This window comes from Camellia sinensis, chromosome 3, assembly GCF_055761805.1.
Source record: "Camellia sinensis isolate YWXY chromosome 3, ASM5576180v1, whole genome shotgun sequence".
Classification (NCBI taxonomy): Eukaryota; Viridiplantae; Streptophyta; class Magnoliopsida; order Ericales; family Theaceae; genus Camellia; species Camellia sinensis.
Window position 1 is genome coordinate 46,704,206 of NC_138963.1, and position 21,946 is coordinate 46,726,151.

General features: G+C 38.8%; 1 pseudogene; it reads right to left on the bottom strand.

Moving 5' to 3' along the window:
• Positions 1 to 21,140: 21,140 nt before the first annotated feature.
• Positions 21,141 to 21,710, bottom strand: LOC145821481 (secreted RxLR effector protein 161 pseudogene; annotated as a pseudogene).
• Positions 21,711 to 21,946: the final 236 nt, after the last annotated feature.

Genomic DNA, 21,946 nt, shown 5'->3' on the forward strand with positions numbered 1-21,946 from the left:
ACGTAACCTTTGGCTACAAAGTGATTTCTCTCAGACTTGTATTTTTGTGCTTGGCAGTCTGAGCATTCTAATTTTGCACCAAGCAATGGCCCCTAGAAGAAAGGTAAAAAAAAAAAAAATAGGAATACTTATCTAAATAGGGAGAAGCGACTGATATGGCTGTTACTCTGAATTTAAAGGGGTTCCTCGTTCTGTTATTTTGATTTATAAATGTGTCTCATATTTGAATCTAGTCCTGGGCATGTCATGCACAATTCTAATACACTGATTTTCCTGTGCAGCATTTGTTGGAGATAAAAAAAAAATAACACTGAAAACAGAGGCAAAAAACCAGAAAAACAGAGGCGAAGAAATATATAAAAACTGAACTGTTGGGTCCTCTTCTTCTAATTTAAATGCTGAAGCAAATGTGCCTATATATAGGCTTACAACCAAAACAACCAAACAGATTTTTATGTACCACTAAGGCACTAACTTAGACCACTACAGCCACAAGCATAATATCAGCAACAACTACCCAATTGACTAAACAAACTCAGTAAAATATGGACACTACTAACAACCTGAAAAGACCAAGTCAGACTTTGAATCATTCTTTAACACTCCCCCTTGATTCAAAGTTGCAAACGCCAAGGAAAGCTCTGAAGTAGAAAAACTTTTCTTTTGATAAAGACTTCGTCAGTATATCAGCCAGCTGCTCATGAGTGGTACAGTACTTCAAAGTTACCTCCTCCTTCGCAACCAAATCACGAATGAAATGGAGACGCATATCTATATGTTTTGTTCTGCTATGAAATGCTGGATTTTTTGTCATAAAGATGGTTGCCTTGTTGTCACAAAAGATCTTCGTTGCTCCCTCTTGCCTTTGTTGAAGTTTAGCCAACATTCTTCTTAACCATATGGCTTGACAAGTTGCTGAAGTGGCTGCAACGTACTTAGCTTCTGAGGACGACAATGCTACTGTGGCTTGCTTCTTTGAGCTCCATGTGATTACTCCTGATCCAAGAGTAAAAACATTTGCTGAAATACTCCGCCTATCATCCAAAGAACTTGCCCAATCGCTGTCTGTGAACCCACATAATTTGAAATTAAAAACTTTTGAGTACCAAATCCCATAATCCATAGTTCCAGCGATGTAACGCAAGACCCGCTTCGCTACTCCAAAATGAAGCTTTGAAGGATGTTGCATAAACCTAGAAATCATACCAACAGAAAATGCAATATCGGGTCGAGTGTGGGTTAGATAAATTAAACCACCAACCAAGCTTCTGAACTTGCTAGCATCAGCCATTTCTGCCCCATCTTCACACTGCAATTTTTCATTGATATTCATGGGTGTAGTTGCTGGTTTACAATTAAGCATGCCAAATTTATTAAGAAGATCCTTGGCATATTTTCTTTGGGAAATAAAAATCCCATCTTCTGCTTGTTGGACCTCAAGGCCAAGAAAATAATGCAGCAAACCCATATCAGACATTTCAAACTCATGCATCATATGTGATTTAAACTCAGCCACAAGAGAACTAGAGGAGCTTGTATAAATGATATCATCAACATAAAGACAAATAATGATGAAATCATTTTTACCTTCCTTCTTCACGTAGAGAGTGGGCTCATTCTCACTTCTCAAGAATCCATTTTGCTGAAAGTATCCATCAATTTTGCTATACCATGCCCGAGGAGCCTGCTTTAATCCGTACAAAGCCTTTCTCAACTTGTACACCTTTGTCTCTTTGCCTTCAATCATGAAACCTTCTGGTTGAGTTACATAAACTTCCTCTTGTAGATCTCCATTTAGAAAGGCTGACTTCACATCAAGTTGATAAACAGGCCATTGTAATTGTGCAGCCAATGCGAAAATAATTCTCACAGTTTCAAACCGAGCTACTGGAGAAAAAGTTTCTTCGAAATCAATGCCATGTTGCTGTGCGTATCCCTTCGCCACAAGCCGAGCTTTGTGCTTTTGTATTCTTCCATCTGCACCAAATTTTGTCTTAAACACCCACTTCAAACCAATTGCATTTTTGCCTTCCGGCAAGTCCATCATCTCCCATGTTCTGTTCTTTTCAATTGCTGCCAATTCTTCCACCATTGCTCTTTGCCATTCTTCTTTTGTAGCTGCTTCTCCATAAGTCATAGGATCTGAAACAGTAAGAGCAAATTGGCAAGACTCATAAATGTCTCTCAAGGATCTAAACTTTCTGGGTGGTGTTTCATCCAAAGACTCTTCAAGAGTGGGCGAAAAGTCTCTCGTTGGTGAACTTGGTGATGCCATAGAGGAACCGGATGAACTTGTAGGAATTGGCACTTGACTTTCATTTGGAGAGATTCCAATGGACATAGGAACCTGTTGTTGCATTTTCTCATCACTTCCACGCCAATCCCAACTTGCATTTTCATCAAATACTACATCCCTTCTAATTAAAAACTTGCCACTAAGAGGGTTATATAATCTATATGCTTTGGATTGTGTATAGTAACCAATGAAAATACATTTTTTAGATTTTTCATCAAGTTTATGACGAAATTGAGAATTTACCAAAGCATAAGCAATACACCCAAAAACTCTTAAGTGACTTACAGATGGTTTTGTGCCACGCCAAGCTTCAATCGGAGTTCGATTCATGACTGCCCTTGTGGGAGAAAGATTCAATAAATAAACTGATGTTGCCACAGCTTCAGCCCAAAATCCGTTCGAAAGTCCCTTTGCTTGTAACATGCTTCTTGCCATCTCCACAACAGTTCGATTCTTTCACTCGGCGACGCCATTTTGTTTTGGAGTGTAAGGAGTTGTCAACTCCCTTTGAATGCCATTTTCTTCACAAAAAAGATCAAAATCTTTGGATAAAAATTCTCCACCTCTATCAGTGCGAAGAACTTTGATGCAAAATCCACTTTGCTTTTCAACTTTAGCTTTGAAGTGTTTAAATTTCTCAAAGGCTTCAGATTTGTTTTCCAAAAAATAAACCCAACTCATGCGACTATAATCATCGGTAAATAGCAAGAAATAACGACTTCCACCAAAAGATTTAGTTTGCATAGGCCCACATAAATCAGCATGAATTAATTCGAGACACGTTGAAGCTCTCCAGGCCTTTCCAACTGGAAATGACTTTCTAGTTTGTTTCCCATAGATGCATCCTTCACATAATTCAATGGAACCAATTTTCGGTAGTCCAAAAACCATACCTTTTTCTTTTAGCAATTTCAGACCCTTGATGTTGAGATGCCCGTATCGCAAATGCCATAGCTTCGAGTCATCTTTTCCACTAGCGGCAAAGACAAAATTCTCCATGCTTGAAACTTCCAATGGGAACATTTTGTTTTGAGTCATGTTGATATTGATCAACGTATGGCCTGAGTGCTTGTCTCTAATAACACATGCATCATTATCAAATGAGATGGAATATCCAGCAGCCATTAATTGCCCAACACTTAGCAAATTATATCCTAAATTAGGTACAAATTGAACATTATGCAAGAACTTTATGTTACCATGGGTAGTTTTAATGTTCACTGTACCTTTCCCTTCAACTTGCATTTCTTTGGCATTTCCCAGCTGCACCTTCAACTTCTGCGTCTCATCAAGCTCTTTGAACAAGGATTTCATCCCCGTCATATGATTCGAACAGCCGCTGTCTATGAACCACACATCGCTTGACGTATTGTTAGGATCAAAATGAGTCATAAAAAGCTTACTACTTTCTTCATTTTTCGCTGCATAATTCACTTGCTGATCTTTGTACCAACAATCAGCTTTTATATGACCATACCTCTTACAATGATAGAATTGAACACCATTCTTGTAGTTTCTTTGCTCACCGGACTGCCGTTGCCCATCGAAGCAACCTTTGCCTCTCCCGTTACCATGACCATACCCACGACCACGACCACGGAATCCTCCTCTTCCACGGCCTCTACTTGTCGAACTGTCACCTTCTGCAGCTTTGGTGACTATGTCCTTCACTTGAAATGCCTTTTCTTCATTCTTTTCAAGTGATCGATTAATTCTTGTCTCATGTGCTTGCAAGGACCCCATCAGTTCATCAAAGGAAAAAACTGACAAATCCTTAGATTCTTCTATGGCAGCCACAACGTGATCAAACTTTGGAGTCAAGCTTCTCAGTACCTTTGCAACAACCGTTTCATCAGAAATCTTCTCGCCATACGATCGCATTTGATTGACTATTGTCATGACCTGAGACAAAAAATCAGCAATTGATTCTCCATTCTTCATGTACAAGGTTTCAAAGTCACGCCGTAGTGATTGCAATTTCACCACGATAACTTTTGAATCACCTTGAAACTCCTTCTGCAGAGTTGACCAAGCTTGCTTCGATGTGGTTGCCGCTGCAATTCGTGAGAAGATGCTGTCATGAACAGCCTGCTGACTAATCACCAACGCCTTCGAATCTTTCTTCTTATTCTCCTTCAATCTTGTTTCTTCATCAGGATCTGCGTAGCCTTGTTCTACCAAATCCCAAAGATCTTGAGATTTGAATAGGGTCATCATTCGGATACTCCAGAATCCATAGCCTTCTCCCTTAAAGACAGGGATGAGTGGTTGTGCAGCACTCATTGCATTGCCGTTGTTGGCCATTGGTTTTTCCTCTCAGGTGTTTCACTCAACTCACGTGTTTACCCTCTCTTCTCGCTCTCTCAACAATGCTCTGATACCAAATTTGTTGGAGATAAAAAAAAATAACACTGAAAACAGAGGCAAAAAACCAGAAAAACAGAGGCGAAGAAATATATAAAAACTGAACTGTTGGGTCCTCTTCTTCTAATTTAAATGCTGAAGCAAATGTGCCTATACATAGGCTTACAACCAAACAGAATTTTATGTACCACTAAGGCACTAACTTAGACCACTACAGCCACAAGCATAATATCAGCAACAACTACCCAATTGACTAAACAAACTCAGTAAAATATGGACACTACTAACAACCTGAAAAGACCAAGTCAGACTTTGAATCATTCTTCAACAGCATTCACCCTAATGCTCTCGAATATACATCTTTCGGGAAGCCAAATCCTTCTGTATTCAGGAATGCTGAAACTGTACTGATGGAAACCGTGCCTTCTTCATATCAGTCAGCAAATATGTAACTGGTGGAAATCATGTTTTTAGAACCCTGTACATGATAGGAGATAATCCTTCAGTTGACATCAAAGGTGCAAAGCAGGTTGGTATCTCTAGAATGAATGAAAAATTATTTGTTGACTGCTTCATTTACATAAAGAAATTTGAGGGTTTTTTGGAATGGAGTTCATGTTTTGCATTTCAGGCTGGACATCCTTGGTTTTCCATTCTGACAAGGACCGGGGTTTTTAAGGGAAAGGAAAATTATGCTGAGCATCCAGCGGATCTGGTTGGTGAACTAACCCTATTGTTGCTTAGTACATTTGCTTCCCAAACATGAATCACTTTATTTGGTTTAGTTTTCAAAATTTGTTTTTGTTTTTTTTGTTTTTTTTTCTGCTGCAAAAAATAGAAACTAGTTTGACGAAAATAAACATAAGAAAGATATTTTTATTTTTTTTTCTGCATAAAAAAAGAGAACTATATGAAAATGATTCTTTTTTTATATTTTATTTCATGTTATTTACCAAACTAGTTTTTAGTTTTTCGAAAAAAGAAAAAGAAAAAACAAATCAGATTGGGCATAGTACTTTTTAGCTTAAGTTCATTAATTTATTTATAAGCTAAAGTTGGATATGTTGCCTGTGCAGGTTGTTGACACTGTTGAAGAGGCAGTGGACTATATCTTCAGAAAGGAGGGCATGTAAATTTACTCTTTTCTTTTTCTTTTTTCCTTTTTTGCTACTCTTGGTCACACAGGAGTTGGAGGAGTTAATTATTTGGTGTACAAGAGAGAATAGTCACGAATAATTCCCATTCTATGAAATAAAGGTGAACTAGCAAGCATTTGTTCGGAGTCATTGGACTGCAAATTTAGCTTAAGATCGCAGTGCATTGTGTTTTCGTAGCTAGTAGAACATAAGTAATTCGTAATTGATGATTTATTATTATTATTATTATTATTATTATTATTATTATTATTATTATTATTATTATTATTATTTATTTTTTTTTTTTATTTATCATTTATCAAAAGATGATTTTTCCTTCTTCCTTTTATAGGAAACTGAAAGTGCAAACACCCATAAGTTCAACGTCTTAGTTAAACCTCAATTTAAATATACTAATATATCCAAATTAGTCAAACACCCAACATATTTATATACATGTTTTATATCGGAGAAAATGAGCCTAAGGTCCCACTCTCATTTTTAGTAATGAGAGAGGCCCACAATTGTGACGTCTAAAGTCTCTCACCTATTTCCATGTATCTCAACCATCCAATTTTGGTTTAGTTTTACACTTTTCCATGCCAACTTTCAAAAAACCCCCTCTTTCTCTACACACACATATATATACACAATTTTTTTGCTCATTTTTCTCGGTGGAGAATCGGTTTCATGTCGGTAGTTCTAGAGGCGAGCAAAGACAGTTCTTCGGTGACGGACCTGAATTCTCCTTTGGTGAGAATAGTGGCTATTGTCGAAGATGGTAACGTCAGCCATTTGTAATCTGCAACAGGGCTCGAAGTCATGGTCCACATAGTAAGTATCATAGAGCAAAGTAACTTCAATTTCATACTGTTATTGTTGTTTTTGTCAATTTCGACGAGAGTTTGTTTCGTTTCGGCTTTAGATTTCGATTTATTTGACTTCTTGTTGTTACCTGATGAACCTTTATGCAATGCGGAGATTATTATAGTAAATAATACCTGAAAATACTTGTAAAATTCTAAAGATGCAAATTTGGAAAAATTTCTCTGGTTTGGTTAAAACAATTTTCTCTGGTTTAAATTGTGAACAAACACAGAGAAATTTGTGGTTCGGTTAAAAATTTTCTAGTTTGGTTAAAACAAATTTTTCTGGTTTAAAATTGTGAATAAGCATGGAAAAAATTGTGAACAAAGATGTTTGGTTTATTTTTTAGAACTTGTTTTTTGAATTTTTTTTTTTTTTTTGAAAAATTAGTAACTAGTTTGAGGTTCTTTCTCTTGTTAATGTTGAGTTTTTTTCTCTGTGAAGAAATTCTCTAGGAAGAAATTTCCAGAATTTCTCTGGAGAGAATTTCTCTAGAGAGTGGGAAGTCCAATGAAATTTTAAGAATTTTTCTGGATCAAATTTTCTATAGATCAATGTTGAGGGACCTTAAATATTATGAAAATATTGGAGTTCTTTATGCTATAAAATCTTAATATCAGGGACCCTAAAAAAAATCCCTTTTATATTGTTTAGCTTTAGAAAAATGCTTCATTCACACAATTTTCTCCTCAACAATCTCTACAAATGAGGCGGTAAGACATAATATAAGTTTTATACCAATTGGAGTGCAAAATTTTACTTGCCACCTCATTTGTTGAGGAGAAAAATTGTGTGGGTGTAGGATTGTTGTTAACTTTATTATGAACATAAATTATGTATTACTGTTTAGTTCGGTTAAAAAAGTCACTCAAATCATTAAATTGATTTTTTATTTTTATTTTTATGAAATATGAAAAAAAAATTATATTAATAATTTGTTTAGAAAGTGATTTATTATTATTTTTAATTAAAATAAAAGGTGAAAAAAATTAAACTAATTTGGAATGATTTTTTTGACATTTTATAAATAAAAAAGAAGAAGAAGAAAGTACAGGATGTATGAAGAATAGGAAGAACTTTTGTCTTCTTGACTTTTTAATTTTTTAATTATATTAGCCACTTTCCAAACACTAAATGATATTCTAATCATATAGGCAAACTTAGAATTTTTTATTTTTGTTTTTGGATGAACTTGGAAATAAATATAGGGTAAACTATCAAGGGTTTTTTTGGTGAAACCCCCCATTTTCGGACTTTTTATTAGGGTAATGGATAACTCAATCAATTTTCTTTCAAAAAGCCCCTAACTAGGAGATGCTTGCCTCAATAAGGACATTCTATAATTTATCTTTTTTTTGTATTTTTATTTATATTTATTTTTATGGCAATATTGCCCTTCTATATATATATATATATCATATATTTGAAATCTGAGTTGATATATAGTATACGGATCTGCGACAATTTGCGAAATTAGGAACGCAATCTGCGAAATCAATCAAGACGATCTCCAGATCTGAAGATCTCACAGCCAAAGATCTCTCTCTTGGTCAACAATAGACGATCTCGTCGCCGACGATCAACACTCTCAATTAAACGAGAGTTTACATTTCAAATATGTACAAATCTGTATCAGATTTTGAGAATTTCATTTAAATTTGTGAGTGTTGATTGAGTTTTAGAGGTTTTTCTTCTCAATCAGGTATGTTGATTAATTATTATTTTTGTTTGTTTGTTTTTGTTTTTGATTTATTTTTGTTGTGTTTGATCTGATTTTGTTTGAGAGAATAAGAGTAAAATTTTACTCTGGTTCTATGTGTTCTGTTTTTTGTTTGAAAGAATGAGAGTAAAATTTTACTCTGGTATGTACTCTGTTTTTATTTGATAAAATGAAAGTAAAATTTTACTCTGGTATGTGTTATGTTTTTACTTGATAAAATGAGAGTAAAATTTTACTATGGTGTTAGAATAACAGTAAAATTTTACTCTGGTATTCTATACTTCTGTTATTTGTGTTTTGGATTTGTAGTGACAATAAAATTTTGCTTTGATAATGACAGTAAAATTTTAATTTGATAGTGACAGTAAAATTTTACTTTGATTGACAACAAATTTTTACTGTTAATTGATTGCAGATTTGAAAAATGATTCCAGCTCTTATGTTGTTATACAAGTATGGTGATCGTATCATTGTGTTCAAGTGCACGTTGAAGGATTTAACTGATTTCTTAAGTTGTAAATTGAAGAAGTTTGACAGCAGTGGTTGCCTACTGTTATCGTACTGTTTACCCGGACATTCGCAATGCATGATTGATGATGATTCTGATTTTCAGAATATGTTGTCGCTTGTTTATCCCCTTGGTGTTTACCGAGTTGATGTGACTATTACTGAAATAAGCATTTCAAATGAAAAACATGAAGTTAGAGAATCGGGGGACGCTAGAGGATCCAACATTACTGATGATGAAATGGATTTACTCCCTATGTTTTGTCAACATGAAGAAATGACTTTGTTGTGTTGTGGATGGGTGAATGGAATTACTCATGTAGGTCAAAGATTTATTGGAGGTGCAAAGGATTTTCGGACTGCATTATGTAAATATGCCATTAAGATAGGATTTGAGTTTGTGTATGTGAAGAATGAGAAGTGTCAGGTCACTGTTATGTGTTCAATGCGGGAGTCCAAAGGTTGTTTATGGTGAGTACATACATCTCTAGAGAGTGATAATAATTTTTTCTACATTAAGACTCTACATGATGTGTAACACCCTCAAAATAATACATAATACCCAACATTTAGACATGCATTGATACAAAAGAAATCAGTCATTTCTATTCATCAGAGTAATTCTTACAACTGTATTACATGTTAACAACAAAAGCAAATGTCCTATGGGCTTACAGCTTTCCAAGTTAACACTTGGTTACAAAAAGAAGAGTACTAACTCAATACATATTAAGCCCTTGGCTTGAATTTACATGTAATACATCAAAATAAACAAAAAGAGTCTTCAACTCTCATCATCATCCAAGCTATGTCCTTGGAGGTGGCATACTACCTGTACTTGAAAATAATGTCCCATAAAGGGTGAGCCAACGCCCAGTAGAGATATACTAAACACCGTATGAGCAATGACTAAGATATTAGCAATTAATAAATGTTCAGTTTCCATAAACCAATTCATAACCCATTTCCATTTCACTTCAGTTTCCATTTCTTACCAATTTCACAATTTACATCAACGGCTCAGAACCTGGCCAACCACTTACATGAGACAATGACTCATATTAAACATTTCCCATTTTTTTACAATAGATAAACATACTAGTTGTATCAACATCTCAACAGATAAGCATACAAGCTGTATCCACATTTCAACAAATATGCATATTAGCTATATCAACGCTTCCAATGACAAGCATATGAGTTGTATCAACACTTCCAAAGATAAGCATATGAGTTATATCAACACATTATCTGACAAACATATGAGCTGTATCAGTGGAGTCCATCCCCTATCTCCTCTCAAACACCATCCGTTTAGAGGTCCATCCCCTATCTTCCCCTAAACTGTGGAGTACATCCCCTATCTCCTCCCACACGCGCAATGTATATACACATAGGTCATACACACAATCAATCAATACATAACGTTAATGTATTTTATCAACCGTCATACTCTATGACATATCCAATTGATTAGTTTTAGTTTGCCTAATCATTATGCATTGTCTACAACAATCAAAACTACCCTCCACCGGTAGTCCAAGCAATTATTTCTAAACAGATAATAAAAGCTCCAACAGATAAAATATCAATGTTTTCAAAAGTGAGCGATTTATAAATCTAACTCTACTATTCAACCACATAATGAGTCAATTTCATTATTTCCATCTCAATTCCATATAGCTACAATTTTCCCAAATTAATTATACCAATTAATTTCAAACAACAAATTAGGGCTTTTACCCCCAACCCTTAATATCAACCCAAAGGTTCCAATATCACCAACCAACAACTATATCATCATTTTGAAACTCAAAATACATATTATGAGCCCAAAATCACAAAACCCTCTTTAATACATTTTGAAACCCTAAGTCCCAAAATCAACCATTTAAACAATAAGCTCAAAATCTATGTTAAAACCCATAAGAGTGAGTAGGAATCCCTACCTCAAATTCGGAGCTCAAGGGAAGAAGATGACGAAACTCAACGTGCTTCAAAACTCGAAATTTTCGGATCAAGGTAAAGCCCCCGACGATCAACCCAACTTTTGTGAAGACCGAAGGTGAGAAAAACACCCTAGTTAGATCAATACTTAGAGAGAAGTTATGGTTTTAGAGAGAGGAGCTCTCAAATGGCCTTTTGGAAAAGTAAGAGAGAGAGAGAGAATGCAAAAAGTGATTTTAAAATGCCCAGCTGCCAACTGATATACGACATTCCCGCTCGAGCGGAGAACACAACGCTCGAGCGTCAAGAACAAAAATCTGGACACGCTCGAACGCAAGAAGGCCCGCTCGAGCGCCAAGACACAAGAATAAAGCACATCCGCTCGAGCGCGAAAACCAGTCTGCTCAAGTGTAGATTTTCCCCTCCCAGAACTTATACCGAAAAGGTACCACCCGCTCGAGCGCTAGAGTACCCGCTCGAGCGCCACCGCTCGAGCGTAAAGAAACCCGCTCGAGCATAAAAATCACACCTGCAGAAGTTTTGTAGGGACACGAAAATCTGGGAGTGTGCAATATCCGCTCGAGCGCAACAAGACCCGCTCGAGCGGGAAGACCAAAAACCTGGCAATAAGATTTCAGACCAAGGTTCAACCCACCTATTCGAAACAAGACCAACACATCCTATAACTCAAAAAAACGGGATTAAAGGATGACAACAAGATAGATACAACTACCAACTTCACGGAACTGAGTCCGAAATACAACAGAACAGTGAAGGGACAACCGGGATCGCTATAACCTCCCCCCCTTAAAGAATTTCGTCCCCGAAATTAAACACAAGTTTTTCAAAAACAGGTTTTCTCTATTCTCAACAGTATTACAACATTTAAACGACCCGACCCATTACCGGTCAATCCCCATCTCTTTTCAAGAGGCAAAACACATTATTCATAACAACCCGCATTATCAACATGCATTCTTTTGAAATCCACCAATTTCAACCTGTTTTCACAATTTCTTAACACATGCAACATTAATATTTTGCTTGCATTTCCACAATATACTTAACATACGCAATGTTAAAACAAACTTCCATTAACCAAAACATTCACAATGTTTTACAACTTAAGACATATACAATGCTCTTAAAGTTCAACAATATTACAGGATTTCATTACAAAATTACACATCAATAAACATGTCCGGATACTTCTCACGGACTTCCAACTCACATTCCCAAGTGGCTTCCTCCACTTCGTGATGTTTCCACAAAACCTTTACCAAGGGAATGGTCTTGCCTCGCAGGACTTGATCCCGCCTACCCAAGACCCGAACCGGTCTTTCCTCATACGAGGCATCCTCATCTACCTCCAAGTCGGTCCAATCTAACACATGGGATGGATCCGGCTCATACTTCCGAAGCATACTAACATGAAAGACGTTATGAACCCCGGACAACTGCGGTGGCAAAGCCAAACGATAAGCAACTTCCCCAATCCTCTCGAGGATCTCAAAGGGACCAATAAACCGAGGGGATAACTTCCCACTCTTTCCGAACCTCATCAAACCTCGCCTAGGTGATATTTTCAAGAAGACATGATCACCTACCTCAAACGCCAAAGGCCTCCTCCTACGGTCGGCATAACTCTTTTGGCGACTCTGGGCTGTAACAAGCCTCCTACGGATAAGCTCAACTTTCTCCGTCGTCTCCCTAACCAACTCCGGACCCAACAAAGGTGCATCACCCACCTCGGCCCAACACACTGGAGACCTACACGGTCGGCCATACAAGGCCTCAAACGGTGCCATACCGATGCTAGATTGAAAATTGTTGCTGTAGGCAAACTCCACCAAGGGCAAGTGCCTCTCCCACGTCCCACTAAAGTCAAGGACACAACCTCGAAGCATATCCTCAAGGATCTGAATAGTACGCTCGGACTGCCCGTCAGTCTGAGGGTGATAAGCTGTACTAAAGGTTAACTTAGTGCCCAAGGCACTCTGCAAACTCTGCCACAACCTAGCAGTAAAACGAGGATCTCTATCTGAAACGATCGTCACTGGGACCCCGTGCAATCTCACTATGTCCCGAATATACAAGTCGGCGAGATGATCTACCGGATCTCTCACGCGCATAGGAATGAAGTGCGCCGACTTAGTCAACCGGTCTACAACCACCCAAATAGCATCACTACCCCGCTGAGTCCTCGGAAGACCTACAACGAAGTCCATAGTGACATGCTCCCACTTCCACTCGGCAATAGGCAAGGGTTGCAACAAACCTGCTGGCCTCTGATGCTCGGCCTTCACTTGTTGACAAGTAAGGCACTTAGACACGAAAACAGCCACATCTCTCTTCATATCCCCCACCAAAACTGGCGACCTAAGTCTCGATACATCTTAGTGCCTCCTGGATGCACCGCAAGACGTGAATGATGGAACTCTCGGAGTACTTCCTCTCGGAAAGCCTCCGGTACAAACAAACGGTCTCGGTATCTCACACTCAGGTCGGGATACACCGTCAAACCCTTCTCAACTTTCCCACTGGAGATCTTCTCTCGGAGGGATTCTACCTCAAGGTCACCTCTCTATGCCTCTAACACTCGAGTCACAAGTGTAGGCTGCGCAACAACAGAAAACAAGGCCGCAGCCTCAACAGATTCGCCCAGAAGCAAATCAAACTCACCAAGTGTACCCAACATCTCCCATTCCCGGATGGCTATACAAGCTACATCACTAATGGATTTCCTACTAAGGGCATCGGCCACAACATTGGCCTTTCCCGGGTGATAGTGCAACTCAAAATCGTAGTCCTCAATGAACTTCATCCATCTCCTCTGCCTCAAATTCAAGTCCCTCTGTGTAAACAGATACTTCAAACTCTTGTGGTCCGAGAACACCTCGAACCTCTCACCATAAAGGTAGTGCCTCCAAATCTTCAAGGCAAAGATCACTGCTGCTAACTCTAGGTCGTGTGTAGGGTAGTTCTTCTTGTGTATTTTCAACTGACGTGAGCCATAAGCTACCACTTTTCCCTCTTGCATCAACACACCACCCAAACCCTCTCGTGAGGCATCACAATACACCACACAACCCAACCCTCTCTCCGGAATAATCAAAACCGGAGCGGTGGTCAATCTAACCTTCAACTCTTGGAACGACTTTTCACAAGTCTCATTCCGTACAAACTTGACCCCTTTCCGCGTCAATCTAGTCAACGGCGAAGCTAGCCTGGAGAAATCTTTCACAAACTGACGGTAATACCCAGCTAATCCTAGAAAACTGCGGATCTCAAACACACTCTTAGGCTGTGCCCAATCCTGCACTGCCTCTACCTTGGATGTATCAACAAACACCCCTTCACCGGATACCACGTGGCCTAAGAACTTGACCTCTCTTAGCCAGAACTCACACTTCCCAAACTTGGCATACAGCCTATGGGCTCTAAGCAACTCAAGCACCACTCTCAAGTGTTCCTCGTTCTCCTCCTCAGAAAGCGAATAGATAAGAATGTCGTCCACGAAAATGACTACAAAACGGTCTAAGAATTCCCGGAAGATCCGGTTCATCAAATCCATAAAGACTGCCGGTGCATTGGTAAGCCCGAATGGCATCACCAGAAACTCATAATGGCCATACCGCATACGGAATGCCGTCTTAGGAATATCCTCCTCCCTGACCCTCAACTGGTGGTAACCCGATCTCAAGTCTATCTTAGAGAAACAACGGGAACCCTTCAACTGGTCAAACAGATCATCTATACAGGGCATAGGGTACTTATTCTTGACCGTAGCCCGATTCAATTTCTGGTAGTCTATACACAATCTCAAGGCACCATTTTTCTTTTTAGCAAAGAGGGTCGGTGCTCCCCACGATGAAACACTAGGGCGAACAAAACCCTTATTTAGTAATTCCTGGAGCTGGATCTTCAACTCACTCAACTCGACTGGGGCAAAACGATAAGGTGCCATAGAAATCGGCGTTGTGCCAGGCACTAAATCAATAGAGAACTCTATCTCTCGGTGAGGTGGCAAACTAACGAGATCCTCGGGAAAAACATCTGAATACTCACAAACCACCCTCGGCAATACAATCTGGGTCTCATCACACTCACCACTCATAAAGCTAGCAAGTAGACCACTAAGCTTATTCCGCCCTCGCGGATCATACATCGGTGGCAACACACTGCCAACCCGATCCCTCAAGAAATGGAAACACTCCCCGCTCAAGGTACAAACCGTGACCCTCTGGCGGTAGCAATCAATAACAGCCCGATATGACGATAGCCAGTCCATACCCAAAATAACATCAAAACCCTTCATGGGCATGACCACAAAGGGAAAAGGAAGCCTATGGTCGGCGACCTCTATATCACAACCTCTAACACCTTGTTTCAAGATCAACTCACCACCAATAGGCGATACCACACATATAGGAGATGCTAACTGTGCCAACTCCAATTCCAAAACAGATGCAAATGTAGCAGATACAAAAGAATGAGATGCACCCGTATCAATCAAAACACTAGCAACCGAGTTGCAAAACAGAAAGGTACCTCTCACTACTGATGGAGCCGGTACTAGGTCCTGCGCGGTAACAGCATACACGCGCCCTGTAGGCCGCTGATCCACCTGCTCGCCTCTAGGAGCAAAAGACTGCTGCACTGACTGGGATGACGAAGCTCCCTGATTGGCCCTCGAGGCCTGCACAGACTGAGCTGGCTGAAAACCCTGCGTCTGCCTAGAACCAGACGCTCCTGAAGTGGCACTCAACTGTGGGCAATACCTCTTCAGGTGTCCAGGCTGACCACACTAATAGCAAGACAAGGGCTGGCCCCTGCCCTGACTCTGGCCCTGAGGTCTAGCTGAAGAAGAAGCAGCTCGCTGACCCCCTCCCTTCTGCCGGCAAACCGAAGACTTGTGACCCAGCTGGCCACATGCAAAACAAGTCAAGCCTCCCTGACTACCTCTCCCAGAGCCCGCACCCGGCACTGGAAAGGTCGATCTAGCCAAACCACCCTGAGACTGTTGAGGGTTAGAACCCCTCTGTCTCCTGCCGTCACCCTGACCATCTTGGCTCCTCTTGGAGCCTCTCTGCCCCTCGTCTTCCTCTTGCATCATAATCTCCATATGAGCAGCAGTATCCACCAAACGTCTATACTCCCGGATAAACGACCCTCTAACCCTCAGCTTGAACCCACACCTCAACTTCCGCTCAAACGACCCTCCAACTCCTGGAGAACACAACGCTCGAGCGTCAAGAACAAAAATTTGGACACGCTCGAGCGCAAGAAAGCCCGCTCGAGCGCCAAGACACAAGAATAAAGCACATCCGCTCGAGCGCGAAAACCAATCCGCTCGAGTGTAGATTTCCCCCTCCCAGAACTTAAACCGAAAAGGTACCACCTGCTTGAGCGCTAGAGTACCCGCTCGAGCGCCACCGCTCGAGCGTAAATAAACCCGCTCGAGCATAAAAATCACACCTGCAGAAGTTTTGCAGGGACAAGAAAATCTGGGAGTGTGCAATATCCGCTCGAGCGCAACAAGACCCGCTTGAGCGGGAAGACCAAAAACCTGGCAACAAGATTTCAGACCAAGGTTCAACCCACCTGTTCTAAACAAGACCAACACATCCTATAACTCAAAAAAACGAGATTAAAGGATGACAACAAGATAGATACAACTACCAACTTCACGGAACTGAGTCCGGAATACAACAGAACAGTGAAGGGACAACCGGGATCGCTATATGATGAGCATAGGTGTGGAGCTGCAGTTGGTATTTCTAAAACTCAAGGATGAGTTCAAATTTGGTTTCAAGTTTGATTGTTAATGAAGTTCGTGGGAATCCCCAAACTCATCCAATTGATATTGTGCGTCAATTTACAAATCAATACGGGCTCACCATTATGTACAATCATGCTTGGTTGGGAGTTGAGAAAGCTAGGACTACTACTTTTGGGGATTTCTCTATGTCTTATGATGAGATTCAATGGTATATGGATATTGTGATGAGCACAAATCTCGGTAGCTATTTGCGTCTTGACTATAACCATCAAAGTGGACGGTTCAAGAGGTTTTTGTTGCATTTAATGCTTCCATTCAAGGGTTTAGGCGTTGTCATCCTCTATTGTTTATCGATGGAACTTTTCTGAAGGGGAAATATAAGGGCACCTTGGCGAAGGTCGGGGATCAATGTAGATATTCCTATAGTTTATTGAAAAGTAACTAGTTACTTATTCTTAGAGTAACATGTTACTTATTTTTAGAGTAATACGTTACTGTTATTCAGAGTAAAAATCTACTATATTTGTCCTTTTTATTTAATATACTTACTAATTGTAAAATGTTATTTTGATGCAACTGCAGTCGACTATGCATATGAATTCATCATTTCCAAATCTTTTACAAGGGTGCCAAAAGCCCATCCAACTATTAGACCAGTTGTTGGTAATAGCAAACTTGCCACAACAAATAAACACATTATTCGTGCAACATCCTCAATATTAACTGTTATTGTGCTTTCCAATGCATCTCCTAATACCTCTCACAAACTCTTTACGGATATTCTTGACATATTACGAAACCTTTTCTACACAAAAGGTGATTCTTGTTTCTTCTCATATGAGACGTCTACTTTTTTCATTTCCAATTTTATCCCAAAAATCGAAGTAATGTCACTGTCCCGTATGTCTTGAATCCCTTTGCATGAAAGTCATAAGAGTTGATCACATCCATGACATTATCGTCAACTTTCTTGAACTTTTTCAACACCACATCTTCTTTCTTCCAAGAAGATTTAAATAACATCCCAAAAAGTGTTCTCTCGAGGGTAGTACTGTGTCTTTCAGTGAACCTTGTGTCTCGCATTAGGTTTATTAATGAAACAACACTTGACCTATATTGTTTCACATAGTTCTCCCTCTTCCGTACTCCATGTACAATATTCGACTTCAAAGGTTTTGTTGTTGAAGGCATTGGATTGCTTTCATTAGAGCCTTCATCATCACTAGCGGAGCCCTTCCTCTGTCTTGATGGAAGCACAAAATTATCATTAGATGCATTATCCACGTTGCTCATCGATTTTTTACTACTTTTGCTTTTGTTTTTGTTTTTTTTTTTTCCGGGGACTTTCTTCTTTTGTATAGCCGTAGATAGAACTTTAAAATCATCATCATCATCACCACATTTGCTTCTAGTAACAACCATTTTAGAACACTAAAAAGTTTCCCTATATCAACAGTGTAACATTTTACTTTAAACAACAAAGTGACAAAACAATAAGCACTAAAGAAAATACACAAATATTGTAATGAGACAATAAATGTTTACTCTGTTTGGTAGTAAAACTTTCCTTTCATCAAAAGTAAAATCTTACTCTGATTGGAAGTAAAATTTTACTCTGAACAATATACCCTAGGAAAGAAACAAAAAATACCAACAAAATTTCTAGAACCAAGGATCAAGAAAACCTTGTCTCAATTTTGACTATACACAACACAGTTCTGAAATTAACATCTACAATCACATTCAAACCAAAATCAGAGAAATGACGAAACTACAATCACGTTCACATACATAAATAGATACATATATATATATATATATATATATTCATATACAAATTGATGTGCACATTTATGTACTGAGCAAAGGCTACAGAACATGTACAACAAGAAATCAAGAGACATTAATGAAAGCATAAAAATGCACAAAACATTGTAATGAAACAACAAAGTTTTAAAGTAAAATTTTACTCTCATTGAAAGTAAAATTTTACTTTGAACAATATACACTGGAAAATAAACAATATATATATATATATATATATATTTCAAATATATTTTCAATAAATGCATAAATGTTAAAATTAACTATAGCCAAAATTCATGAAGCAAGTGAAGTTGAAAGCAGCGAAATTGCAGGACCAAAACACTACAAAAATCAAAGCAACGAAATTGAAGCAAAACAGCATACATCGTTCCGAAATAGTTCTCCAGTACAAAGAATAATCAAAATATAAAAAAAAAGTTTTAAAATTCAACAGATTTACAGAAAAAATAGAACAGAAAGGGGAAAAAATCACCTGTAAAATGTGGGAGAAGTGTAGAAGTATAGAAATCACGACTCACGAGGTGTGTCCAAGAGAGAGAGAGGGAGAGAGAGAGAGAGAGTAAAGCGCAATGCGGAGTTTGACATTCGAGCACAAGCAACAAACCTGTAATGTTGTAGGGGTAGAAAGACAAAGTAGCTCTAGAGAGAGAGAGAGAGTAATGAGACTCGGATGCTAGGGTTTTTGAATGACAATTTTCAAGGAGGGTTTCCTGTTGGAACAAATTGTCTTGAATACTTCAATTGGTGGTCTTCGGGTCTTCAAAACTTGGCGTTGATCTTGTCTATGTAGGATAGAAATTTGGTAGTTCAAGTCGCATTACTAAGTCGCTTTCCTAAAGACAATATTTGCATCCATCAAAAGGTGTGCAAAGGGTTACAACAAATTGCCTCCAAGATACAATGAAGCCTGATCTAAAGATCAAATCTACTAGCATCTGCACTGACGATAGTAAATCAGAATACTCTTGATATAATCAAGAAAACCAAGACACTGATAATTAAATCTGCAGAACTTGATTACCAGTAAGAAAAGTAGAAATTTGTTTAAGAAATTATTGATTGAAAACTCTAAATCAAGAGGGAGAGAGAGAGAGAGAGAGAGAGAGAGAATTGCATGAATGAATTCTAAATTTTTTGGATGGAATGAAATAGCTGATTTTGTAGCCTATTTATAGGCCTTGATGCACGCGATCGAATAGTCATGTCCCTTGATCGCATCCGATCAGATCTGACCGTTGGATCAACGATCTACGATGCAAATAATTCTCACATTGAATAGACGCTTTGACTAATCAAACCTGATCACGATCGGATGCCATCTCATCCATACAATCGTGCACATCTCCAATCAACGGCTATGATCAACCTGCTCCAGATCGGACACACAACCGTTTGATCGGTTGGTTGACTCATCACCAACGGACGACACGTCACTACCACGTGGAGCTGACTGTATTCCACGTCACCCATGCCATGTTGGATCCACGCCATCGCTCTAACTTGTCTGATGCAAATAGGAAAGCGCCCTCATGGCGCTGATGCATCTATGCTAAGTGCAAAGTGCGCTATCAAATGCCACACAGCCCACTGTCTACGTTACGCGCGTGCGCATGTGCGTGTGCGGATGGTGTGAGGCACCATCCTTGCGATGTGGATGCATGCACACTAGCTTTCACCTCACAATTCCATATTCAAAGGAATATTCCATGTAGCACTTTATTAAGTGCCCCATGTTTTCCTCTCTTTCCAATGTGGGACAAAGCCCTAAGCTTATTTCATGCTTTCCAAAGAAAAACATGGAAGGTTTTGAAAACACCCAAAAATAAACTATAAATTTGAAAACCCATTTTGAAAATTCCCCAGCATTCCCCCACCATTTTAAAAATATCAGATGATGATTCTTGGTTCACTTGGCAGTCTTATGCATGGGTGAAGATATCTTATGATTTGAATCATTCACTTAATGAAGACGTCTCAAAGTTAGTCAAGATGACGTAGTAGACTTGTCTTTGAACTAGCGATCTTATTCGACTATGTTACCTCAAGTATTCAAACAATCCAACACATGGATTGGCCTTGTGTCTAAATCCTGTTTCATGAGTGCTCTAGAGTCAAGCCCTTGGAATCATAGGAAGCAGCACCACCTCCTACACTTACATAGATAAGCTTACTAAGAGTACCCCTGTAATTTAAAGTACCCTATCAACTCAGTTGTAAGCTTATTAAGAGTTTGCTAACTCATCCTCTTCTTTTCACATTACAGGTACCAAGCACTTCAACCTTGGGATGAAAATAAAATAAAACTAAGTGCTTACAATCACGACATATCGTGTATTTGGGCTCATTGAACTCAAGACTTGATATTTCTTCAAACGTTGAGTCGAGTTTCCACCAGGAGTGATTATGTTAAGTGGGCTTAAGACCCATCCCTTTTGATGTTTTCCACACCAAATCCCTTGTAAGTTCCTTTGTTAAGGGGTCAGCCAAGTTTTCACTTGACTTTACATAATTAATAGTAATCACACCTTCTGTGATTAACTGCCTAACACAGCTATGTCTTAGTCCTATATGCCTGGACTTTCCATTATTGACATGGCTATAGGTCCATAATATAGTTGCTTTACTGTCACAGTGTAAAGATATTAGTGGCATAGGTTTTGGCCATATCTTAATCTCTAACAAGAGATTCCTTAGTCATTCTACCACTTTGCTACAAGAAGCCAATACTACAAATTCTGACGCCATGGTTGAGTCTGTTATGCATGTTTGCTTCTTAGAACCCCAGGAGATAGCTCCTCCTCCAAGAGTAAAAATCGAACCACTCGTGGACGAGTGATCTTTATGGTCAGTTATCCAACTAGCATCCGTGAATCCTTCCAGCACTGCTGGATAGCCATTATAGACTATTCCATAGTCTATTGTTTTCCTCAAGCACCTAAGTACTCGGTTAGCAACATGCCAATGCACACTACTGGGATTACTATTGTATCTACTAAGTTTTTCCACTGCATAAGCAATATCAGGTCTAGTGCAAGCCATGGCATACATCAGGCTACATATTACTCTTGTGTATTCTAGTTGATCAACAACTCTTCTAGTATTAGGATACAATTTCAAATTTGAATCAAACGGTGTAGACATGAGTGTACAATTATATTGATTAAATTTCTTAAGAATTTTCTCAATATAGTGCGACTGGGTTAGAATCAAATTATTGTCCTCTCGTTTGATCTTAATATCTAGAATAACATCAGCCAAGCCCATGCCTTTCGTACTAAAGCTAGATGACAAGAAACTTTTAGTACTTTCAATGACATCATTGTCAGCACAAAAAATAAGCATGTCATCTATATATAGGCATATGATTACACATCTATTTCCAATAAACTTACTGTACACACACTTATCAGATTCATAGATCCTAAAACCATTTGACACTATTACTTTGTCAAATTTCTCATGCCACTGTTTTGGAGCTTGTTTCAGTCCATATAGTGACT